Here is an 8,407-nt window from a genome sequence, read left to right as displayed (position 1 = left end):
TCCCTAAAGATACCATCTGCACAGAATTGTCATTTCTGGAGAGCCAGAGCCCAAGGGGATGCTCTAAAAGAAGCTGTAGCAATAACTAACCAAAAATGGGCAGATTGCAAGGGGGGGGGAAAGAAAAAAACAAAACAAAACATAAAAGTGTGGGGACATTTTTCTTTTCTTTTTCAAGGAAAAGACTAAAAAGAAAATAAAAAATGTTTCTAGAACCTATTAGGCCTACCTGTTTGACAGCCTGTGGGACAGACATCAAACAGATCAATTAAGAAAAAAAAGAAACAAACCAGAGAAGATATGAGGCTTTATACTCCTGAGTCTTGGATGTGGGACTGCGGCAGGAATACTCTGTGGGTCTGGAAGTGAAAGACTAAAACAGTGACCAGAGTCTGTGTGTAAATCTGCCATGGAGCCATCCTGAGGCAAGTAAATAAAACTCATCCTCACCCAGAGCTGAAATATCTAGACAGTCACCATCATGGAAATTATGATGCCCCAAAAGGCCGGGGTGCTGGGTAAGGCTCTGAATCCAGCAGCCCAAGTTAGACAGACAAAGAGCTCAAAGAAATATTTACAAAGCATTTTCAGATATAAAAAGTAAAGACCACCCTCACAATCAGCCACATTCTCCTTTGGGAAGGAGAGATTTCTCAGCCTGGGACACAGTAAGATGCTCTGGAACACAAGTGACTCGGAGAGAGCTGCTAAGTCAGCATCAGGAGCCAGGGGATAAACTGAACTGATTCACACCACGGCTCCGGGTCCAACCTTGTCTAATAACACCCTGAACAGGCCTCTGTTAGGCCTTTAAATCTGCAAAAGGCAATCACAGCTTTGAACAGGACCCTCACTGTAAGATATGAAGAGTCCTTTCACATTAGGAAAAAAAAACTTAGCACGGTCACAGGTTCACTCAGCGGCTCAATACACACGTCTCTCTCTTTCCATTTCAGGACCGTGCCTCTGATCTGCCTCTTCCCTCCCAGCACCGACAAAGCGTGAACTGCTTTTGACACACGGATGGCTCAAGGGCCCAAAAAGCAGTCATAAGCAGATGGGATAACTGAAGGAAGGAAAGAAAGAGAAAAGTAAATACAGGCCAAGAGTTACCCTGCGTCGCTTCTGCTTTGCACTGTGAGAACAGACTTGGGGAGCAGAAGAAACATCTGCTTGGAAACTGTCTTTGTCTCAGTCCAAATGCTGGAACAGGAGAAAAGAGGGAAGTCGAGAACTGCCAGCACACCTCGTGCTTCATCTCACACTTGGATAGCTAAACAGGAGAGATCTGGGAGGATGAGTTTAGTTTAATGATTTCTTGCTGGTTCACCTGCTGCCCATCTGTCTTTGTAGTCCTTGCTCAGAGGGACAGATTGGAGCGTTGCTGTCCTCTCCCCTTTCAAGAATTACTTGTGATTTGAACTTCTGAAGAGAGGAACAGAGCAATTCTCAAGCATTAAGTACTCACTAGAGATTAGTGCAATAATTTATCAAAGATAATAGCTAATAACAGGCACAAAAAACTTGTTCACAGCCTTCCTAGAGTCTCCTGTCAGAGTCCTCACCTTAACAAAAGCGTTTTAGGAAATTCTTGGACCACAGTAGCAAATTTATTAGCCAGAGGCTGATAAACTCTTCCAAGCGTTCCTCGGTCAACAATAAATCATACAAATCAGGTTGCAAATACTGGATCTTTAATAAAAATGAAGTTGGTGGAGTGGATGTTAGAACAATGTTAGAATTCAGCTGGCAGGATGAAGGGGACTCACGTTCATTTAGCCTGACCTCCCATCACGAGAGGGACCAGGGCTTGGCCCTGGAATCATTCCAGCACTGCACTAGACAGTCATCATACAACAATGATTAATGAACTGCTGAAAGAATAAAGCAAGAAATGGCAAGTTAGGGGATCTGGGTAATAAACTAAAGAAAAGAACCATAAAGATTCATCAAAATTACAGACAGAGGCACCTCCTAGGTCAGAAACTCCATGTCCCTGCCAGTACAGAAGTGGCTCCAACAGTATTGTTCTGTCTGTCCTTCCTTTCAAGACCTAAGTAACAAGCTTCCACTTTGTTCCACTTCACAAATTCCACCCTAATATTCAACTCAAAATTTTATTTAAGTCTTTGAAATCCAGAAATGAAAGAACCAGAAGAGAAGGCAGCTGGCTACTACTTTATCCTACACCAGTCAAAGAGCTGCCTTTCAAAAATCAGTCTTTTGAATTATTCTGCTGTGCAGCCACTGATGAGAGTGGGTAGATCCACAATCAGAAACAACAACGTTCTGGTTGTTGGAGGGCTCATTAACAGGCAGAACAGCTGTTGATGGATAAGATAATCAAATATAACTATGATGTTTCAGGACTGAGGAATCCTAACATGGTATCAATATTGGAGGAATGTCTTCAAGAAAGCCAAAACAGCACCAGAAATCAGCCAAGGGTTTGTTTGGGTTCGTCTAGCACAATGCTGAGGTACCAACATAAACCTGTGTCCTTCCTAGATAACTCCAGAGAAAAATGGAGGCTCAGATGGAAAAAGAGCCAGAAACATCCCCATTTCCACTGGAAGCACTTTATTTGTGAGCTGGGCTGGCTACCCCAGACAGCAGGAGGGTTTCAGGATGGATGAAATGTGATTACATTATAATCATCTTTTGTTATTTTGCAAAGTACATGGTTATGCACTTTCTTTACTGCCCAGGGAAATCATGTTAACACGATTAGAGCAAGAACCCTGTTTTAAACACAGCTTGTTTGGACCTTACTAACGTGGTTCCAATTCTCAGTACAGACAGTCTTCAGGGCCATCTTGCTCCATAAATCAGTGGGAGTTCTGTCGCTGACTTCCTCCAAAGCAAGTACCAGCTCTTAGAGAAGAGACATTCTCTAGGATGCACGGAACATACAGCTTCATTATATATCATCATCCTGTGCAAGTGCTCTTGGCATGATGAGATGCTGTAGATTTTCTAAATCTCTTGCATTTATTATTCTTTGCAGCCTTACTCTTAGGATACCGTTCTACCCACTAATAAACTAAAAGAGAGAAAAATATAACAACAGCTCTACGGCCATGCAATACAAGTGTTGGAGGCCAGATTAGAACTAATGAGTTCCTGGCTCCCACTCAATCACAACCATCAGAACAATTAGCTCAAATAAGCCCGAGAACTGTTTTCTGCTCAGCTGTCGTCTGCCCGTCCTCCCCAGTAACTTCTGAGCTGGAAAACTTCAATCGGGTTTGACAGAGGGTAAAGGTCACAAAGAAACTAAAGTTCAGTGCAAATTACCAGCAGACTGGAGGAGAGACCCACAGAGTGTCCTGCTAAAGGCAGGAGAGCAGCTCAAGCTCCTGCTCTGTCAGCCACGTCCCACAGCTACAGGGACCAAGCACCCTGAGCTGGATCATGGCCTCTGGCCCACACAGCGAGGGGGGACACTGGGAAGAGCAACAGGAACCACTGGGCAGAGCTGGGGGATGCAGAAGGAACTAGAGAGGGACAGGGAAAGGCACAAACTGCATGAGAGGGGTCTAAGGACGCAACGGGGGCTTCAGCAGGCCTCATTCCTAGAAAGCCAGGCTCTGTTACCTTTCTGCTAAGGGAAGAAGCAAGCACCAAGAGCACACTTTCCCTTTTTAAACAGCGCCGAGGTCTCTCCTTTGATTCGAGTACAGCAGATACACACACGAGGGACTCGGCATCTCCGCTGTCAAGATAAGTAGATGCAAAAGGGAAGCACTGAAGTCACTTCACTTTAGTGCAACCTCTAGTCATTACTTACACTCCAGTGTCCTCCCAGAGAACGCTGAAGTGCCTGAGAGGAAAGGTTTTTTGCCTCATATTAGCTTGCTGGATTAGGGATTAAAAAAATTATGCCCATTTTACAGAGACACATTCTGGATCTCCACAGTGACATGATGAATCTGCTATCAGGAACAGAACCCAGGACCAAGTGTCCTCTTCTAATTAACACTGGATGCTCTGCGTCCTTTAGTAAGAGTACAAATGAGTAACACCCCTGTCCCATAAATAGAGGACGTTTATTATCCAGTCCTTCAGTGTTCCCACTGTGCTCTCTTTCCTACAACGGTCTGGGTCCATCATGCACAATGCGCTCACATTATGCACGGATCACTGACACCACTGCCCATGACAGCTTCTCTGGAGCCTTTCCAAAATATTGTGTCATATGATGAACTGAAGCACCAAGGGGATACGCAGTAAAGACAGCAACCATGGGAGTGTGTTCCCTCCTCATGCCAAATCCATTCACTGCTTTCAGCAAAGAGTACTTTTTCAGGGAATGTAAATTTAGTCTTTTTCCCAAGTATAAAAATTAGAACACTCCAAGCACAAGATTTCTTCTTCCCACCAATGAAGTGAGCAATCTTCCCTGCTTTCTCCTCTTGACAGCTCCATATCAGTTTTACATTCAGAACTAAATGACAGACTGATCTAAGATACATCCTCCTTTCCCCTTGTCTCAGTCTCCCATCTAAAACTCGAATTGTTTTAAATACTGAAAAGCATTTTAAAAAACACAGAAACAATCTAAACCATAATAGACTAATAGAGAAAAACAGACATAATTGATTAACATAATCTAGTAAAGCTTTGCAGACAGATCCAAAGGAAAGAAGACTAGACACAAAAACCTTTCTCCCATTAAGGGGTAGATTTAATAGTTGATTAAAAAGTTAATCAGGAGTCTATAAATATTTTGGCTGGAAAGATGGAATCTTAACCAAGGTGACTGCCTTTTAGTAAATATTTGCACAACGGCATATACACAGTCCCCAGGTCGATGGCAGAACAGGGGGGTGGCCACAGGAGCCTGGCCCATGCACAGCAGGTCACCTCACCCAGCACAGCCCCCCAGCTATGTCACTCCCCAGCTTAGACCACGGCCACATTCATCCTGCTCCCCAGGGTACCCCAGTGTGGTTACAGCAGGATGTGACCGACAGACCACAGCCAAGCTCCAGCCCTGTTGCCCTGAACCACTTGTCTTTATATTTGAGATCTTTTCAAAGAGCTTATGTGTATTTACTGAAGTAATTCAACAAGGTGTAGGTCCTTCTGCACAACACGCTTGTGTGTGTCCTGGAAACTCATTTCGCCACATCCAGCACTTGCATTCAGTCATTATCTATAATCTGCCTGGAGAGGTCCACACTCCAACAATTTTGCTGTTGTATGAACACTGCATTGTCTTTAAGTGGCAGTTTATAAACTAGCCTCACACCAAATCTAGTTGTGTGTGGAACAAGTGCTTGCAGTGCTATATTTTGTAGATAAGAACAAATGTCTTCAAATCACACAGTACTTCCAAATTCCAAAATGCCCTCAGCTCGAGTAATATCAGTAATACTGTGCACCAAGTTATCATTGGCATCTCTAAAGCAAGCAGCACTGTAGCACAGATCACAGCATGGGAAATATTTTCTATACTCATGCATTGTGCCAACAGAACAAATACATTTTTAGTCAATTAACTCTATACCCTACAGTCGAAAGAGGCTCAGACAGCTTAGGTCTAAATTTTGTTTGCATGAATCCACTGGAGGCTAGTGAAGCAAAAAATACACTGTATGCACCATTTGTGGGATTTACAGTATAATACCCTTTTTCACAGGTTCAGTAAATAAATGCAGGAAAAGGAACATGGAGCAAAGGAAAATTCCAGCAAGCCTGGAGCCAGTCACTGCTTCAAACTGCAGAGAAATTCTCTCATTGCAAAGGTATTTCAACCCCAAAGAAAGAATTCTTATCCGATCGCAGTACACCTGACTGGTTTGAGACCATCATTATAATCCATTATAATAAGTATTTTACTGAGAACAGTTTTCTTTACTCCTGGTATCCAAAATAAATCTGCTTGAAGTCACTGGATTTACATCTGACCAGTACAAAGGATCAGACATTTTCAATGGGTCTCAGTGAGAAAGACGTGCGTGGGGATGTGCTCTTCCATCTACAACTGCGCGTGGTGCTACTCACGTCCTGGAGCCACTGACGGATTACGTTATTTGTTCGTAGTGCTGTTCATCCCCTGATTACAGAAAGAAAAGGCATTTTCTCCAAATGGGAGAATAGAAGTTGCACAGTGCAGGGAAAGGGAGATGTCTGAAACCTTTTTACTGCTGGCTTCAGAAACGAGACGGCTCAGGAACGACCGATAACATGATTCACCTCATTGTACCATCAGGCCAACTGTAACTCACACTGAGGAGTGTTTTGAGCCCTGCTTTCAATAAATCGGTGATCACAATCCAGTTCCTGGAGCGTATTCACCCGTGTAAAATCCCCTGAGAACACCTACGCCTTGTCTCCACGAAGGTGTGAGAGGGAACCAGACACTTCTCCCAGCAGGGGTCAGGGCTGCGGCACAAATTCAGGAGAACAAGCAGCACTTTCCCCAGCTCTGCCCCAACAACACCGGCTCTTTCCTTGGGGAAGGGATCACCCATCAGTCAGGACTGTCAAAAACCACACAAAGCAACCAACACCAAATAACTTCCCGCAAAAGTTGAGCTCCTGAAAACATTTCTGTTTCTTGCCAATGATCTTTTAGTAACAAAATGTCAAGATACTTGTGTTTAAAAGACTGATCTGCCTTAAAAGGTGGCCGCTAATCTGCAGAGTGATGCAGGATAACTGTGTACAGGGATTCCGATGGTCTTCCTCCTCCTGGGGTCTGATTTTCAAACACAAATACATTTTTAGAGCTGTGTTAAAATAGGACAGCAGACAGCAAGGTGAAGCAAATGAAGGTGGAGACAGGAAGAAAAGCCAGGATGAAAAGAACTGCTCTGGAAAACAAATAGGCTTCAGTATTGCTAATCCGGAGGAAATGAATGCGCGTGTCAAACCCAAGGGTACAGTCCCAGCAGAGGACTAACAGCCTGCCTGGATGGGACTTATTCCCTAATTTGAAAGGGTGAAAGGATGCTGTCAGGTTAAGGTATGAGGTATTTTCAGAGATCAGGCAAGGAAATTTGCCTTTTGTACCCAAAGAAGAAAAGAAAAACCAGTAAATCTCTTTCACTGTTCACATTTTTCTCACATCTCATGACTGCAGCTAGCTAGTTTAATTTCATTGATGGACACTTTCTGGTCTAGCTTCTTACAGCGGTTGTCCTTAAGCACTGGGCAGCATTAGTAGGGTTGGTATAAAAATAGAGAAACACTTTTCTCTCCTCTCCCCACCGCTTCCCTACCTGTGAGGCCCACGAAGCCAACACAGCAACAGCACAGCAAGAAGCGGTCTGTTTTGCTTCATCCATCATCAGCAAAACTGTCAGCTCAGCTCCAGCAGCAAAATCTTTATTACTGGTTATGATGCAAAAGGCAGAAACCACACGGTCTGATTTTCCCAGATCTGAGGCTGACTTTGCAGTAGCAGCAGTTGGAGGGGAAATCATTTTGACTTTTCACTGAGCCAATCTGATCTGGAAATTGTTGAGAGCAAATAAATATGGAATCCCGCTGTGGCATTTCTGCAGTCGCTTTCTGACTACAACCACTTGTCAGGGGTCTTTTTATTGTTTTGGGGGTTTTTTTTGTCTAGTTCTTTTTTTTTAAACAGTGATTAGTATTTGGCACATGTAAAAAATTCACTATTCCCTGAAGCCATGCATGACTGATCAATTACAGAACTAATACGTTTTCCAGAGGTCCAGTTTAAGAGATTAATAATCTCAGGCCCTTTTAAATTTCCCAACCTGTAGCACGGGGAGATTGTTATTTGGTTTTATTGCCATTTTCTTCAAAAGGTCAGAGTGCCCACAGTACTCAGCTGCCCACAGTCACGCACAGCAGTGTATCCTAGGCAAGTCTCCAGGTGACCAGTGGACCTTTTGCAGTAAGCACTCTGTGCAATACAGATTTTCTCTTTTTTTTCTTCTCAGGAAAACAACTGCTTATTGACTCTGGACTTGGCTTTAAAGAGGTAAGTTGAACCTAAAAAATCTGCTTCTCTGCTAAATTACCCACCAGTACAAAGCAGCATACCTGCACGCACACGTCAGCTCAGCTCACCGCAACACTTACTTCTTCTAACAGAATTCTACGTGCCACTTCCACTTGCTAATCTACCTCTTCTCCTTTCTGCATGACTAGGAAACGCAGCATTCGAAGCACACAAGTGAGGCAGATACACCCCCAGCCAGACTCCATCTTCAAGACTTCATCTGCAAACAGCCCCAGTGCCCCCAGCGCTGCTCAGAGCTTTCCCAAACAGCAGTAAAGTGGGAGACACCACAGTGGTGGGCTTCACACTCTGGACAATGCTATCTTTTAAGTGGAAAAAGTCTAGCAGGACTACATGAATCAACACTTTCCACACATAACAGCCAAGAAACTAATGACACACCCTCTTCTTTGGCTGAAGCATCAA

The sequence above is a fragment of the Antrostomus carolinensis genome, unplaced genomic scaffold (genome assembly GCF_000700745.2).
Source record: "Antrostomus carolinensis isolate BGI_N321 unplaced genomic scaffold, ASM70074v2 scaffold13149, whole genome shotgun sequence".
Classification (NCBI taxonomy): domain Eukaryota; kingdom Metazoa; phylum Chordata; class Aves; order Caprimulgiformes; family Caprimulgidae; genus Antrostomus; species Antrostomus carolinensis.
The sequence above is the reverse complement of the archived record's forward strand: the minus strand, read 5'-3'. Positions refer to the sequence as shown.